The 2673-nt window shown below is 45.3% G+C and overlaps 1 protein-coding gene across 2 annotated transcripts in view; it reads right to left on the bottom strand.

Annotated features, from left to right (window-relative positions):
* FAM49A (family with sequence similarity 49 member A) overlaps positions 1-2673 on the bottom strand; it is a 100130-nt gene that overhangs the window by 53803 nt on the left and 43654 nt on the right. Inside the window, exon 2 of one of the 2 annotated variants that reach the window (XM_011356602.2) lies at positions 2015-2168. The gene's annotated coding sequence lies outside the window, so the exon portion shown is untranslated. Of the gene's footprint in view, positions 1-2014; positions 2172-2673 lie in introns of both variants that reach the window. The other variant, XM_011356601.2, reaches the window with a different exon arrangement.

Here is a 2673-nt window from a genome sequence, read left to right as displayed (position 1 = left end):
GGTCCTCCCTCTATCCTGTAGGCAAAGTTGGCAATGGTCTAGAGGTGGGTGAATTCCAGAAGAACTGGTAGAAGTGACCTGTGGGAGGTTCTAGTGGAAAAGTCCCACTCTGGCAAATTGGTTCCACTATGACCAAATTAGAACAATTTGAACTAGTGCTGGCCTGTGGGCTTCCGGGATGGGGCCAAGGCTCATTCATCTCCAGGGTCTCAGTGCTCAGTGTCCAGGACAGGTTTTTGAGTGAAGGGCTAATACTCTACTAGGCGAGAACGTCTAGCTGCTGTGAGGCATTATGTTTTTAGCTAACACCTCGTGGGACAAAGGATGGAGACAAGAGTCTAGGAGAAGGATGGGCCCTGAAGTCAGGCATCACAGAGCAAGCCTTCCAGGTGGCTGGGCTGCAAAGGGCACCCGAGCCACAGCCCAGGCAAGAGGAAGGCTGCTACTGAAGACGAGCTCAGAAATAAAAAGGCTGTTAACAGCTCTTTCTTCTGCAACTGATTGGGACGTACGTGTCTGTACACCAGGCCTGACTCTCGATTTTAGGTCCAAGGCTCAAATGGAACCTTATAGGGAATAAAAGCTGTATTTCGACAGCTCTAAATAAGGTTGAACAAGGAAAGAAACTAACATTTTTTAAGGTCCGAAATAAACAAGAAACTACACTAATGCATCATCGTCTTTGATTCTCATCACAAGCCTACAACACAGAGCATCCTGTGGGGAAACAGATCAGGACTTTAAAATGACCCGGGCAAAATCACTCAACTAATAAATAGCAGAACTGAGACACGAAGTCAGGTCTATCTAATTCTGAAACTCAGCTCCTTCTTCTGAAGTAGGCCGCAGCTGAGGGACCACTCTAGGGAAAGAAACCATAAAAGGAAGAAAGAAAGGTGGCACAAAGTGAACATCTTTCCCCAGAGAATGAGAATCTGATAAGAGGAACCAGTTCGGGATACAACGATGCTAGGAGCTCAGAATCGGAAAATCCCTTAACCATCGCCTGGTCTTGCCTTCTGGGTGGTGCTCAGCTTTATAAAAGGCTTCTGGTTCTAGTTTTCAAGGAAACTCAAGACATCTGGATGTAAAAGGAAAGAGCTTCGGGAGGGAGGACAGCAGGTGATACCGGCAACTAGCGAAGGGTAACAGGTGTGTGGCCATCTCAGCATAGTGGCATCGCCTTCATGATTTCGGTCCCTGAGTCCAGGGAGCTTAACCCTCAGTAGAGCCTTAGTCATCGAGAAGGGATGTCAGCTCACGTCAGATCTCAGCAAAGAAGTTCAAGTAGATGTGACCTACTCCTTGTAGATAAAGTGTCCCTAATTGATTGGGAGGAGGTGAGAGACGAGGGAAGGTACGTGTTGGCTGTGAGGGAACAGGGCGAGGGGAATAGTGACCTGCAGCTTGGATAACACAAGTGTCTCAGATGACAACTTTATAAACCAAATTCGTCTCTAAACATGTTATAGCGAGTAAGATGCCAGTGAGACCTCGGTGTGAGACCTAAATTCCACCCCAGGCTGGCTGCTTAAAAATGCCTCCCCTTGCTCGTCTAAACTGAAATGACCAGGATGGGCAGAAAGGAACCCCGATTGGGCCTAAACCAAAAATGGATTCTGCAAGGAAGAAGCAACCTAAAACTCCAGCGCTAATATGCTCTCCCGCACATAGTTCTAAGCTATTCTATTTCATGCCTAAACACTCAAAAGTCTCAAGATAGCAACACTTCCACTCAGAATGCACTTATGGAACCCGGGGACCGTTAACCACTTCAAAATTACAGCGACCTTGAAATGCATGTCAATTATTAATTACACACTTTTTTTTTTTTCCTTTTAGATGTATGTGGTGTTAAGAGGCATGGATTCCAATCACTGATGATAAATCTGATGAAATGACCATCCTTAATACTTTCAATTATTCCATAAGCATGCACGTCGCACGCTCCCCACCTTAAAAATGGTGGTTATCAACTGTGCTTTCGTTATTGCTTAAGTCAGCTATTTCTTACCTGGAGATACCGCTTGTGATTCAGGTTCACCAGATCCAGGCTGATGGAATGAACCAGCTGAGCAGCTGTCAAGCCAAGACAAGTCTGGCTCTCAAAATCAGGGCTGTGGCTCCCGTGAGTCCTGTGGTTTCTCTGTCCTTATGTGAGTGACAATCTGCTAAAAGGGAATGCAAGTCATGTTACTGGGAGAGGCCCTTTCCTGTTCTTTGGTAATGACACATTTTTCAAATGGAAGCGGAGTCCCAGAACCACAGATCGCCAGGGCTGGAAGAAATCAATGAGATAACTGTGTCTCATGGTTTCATTTGTAGCTGAGGAAATTAAGGCTCATTCAAGGATTTGACAACTTGGGAGGAGAATCCAGATTAGAATGGGTGTCTGACTCTTTGGTCTTTGGAATTTTTTAAAAAGCAGCTACATGGTCAGGCTGACTTCTCGAACAACTGGTCACTGACTCTGAATGGGCTTTTATTATTTTTTTTTAACAGATTTTTTAAAAGGGAGGTGGCACTTTTTCCAGATTGCTGTTTTTGTCATTTTTGTAGTTTTACCCCAGGGAGCTAAATTAGTAAAACAGTTCACCTCAGGCATGTGGTTGGGACGGTCCTCCCTGTTTTCTCTTAGAAAAATATTTTTATGGGACAGCATGACCCAGGAGC

The sequence above is a fragment of the Pteropus vampyrus genome, unplaced genomic scaffold, assembly GCF_000151845.1.
Source record: "Pteropus vampyrus isolate Shadow unplaced genomic scaffold, Pvam_2.0 Scaffold28, whole genome shotgun sequence".
Taxonomy (NCBI): Eukaryota; Metazoa; Chordata; class Mammalia; order Chiroptera; family Pteropodidae; genus Pteropus; species Pteropus vampyrus.
The sequence above is the reverse complement of the archived record's forward strand: the minus strand, read 5'-3'. Positions and strand labels throughout refer to the sequence as shown.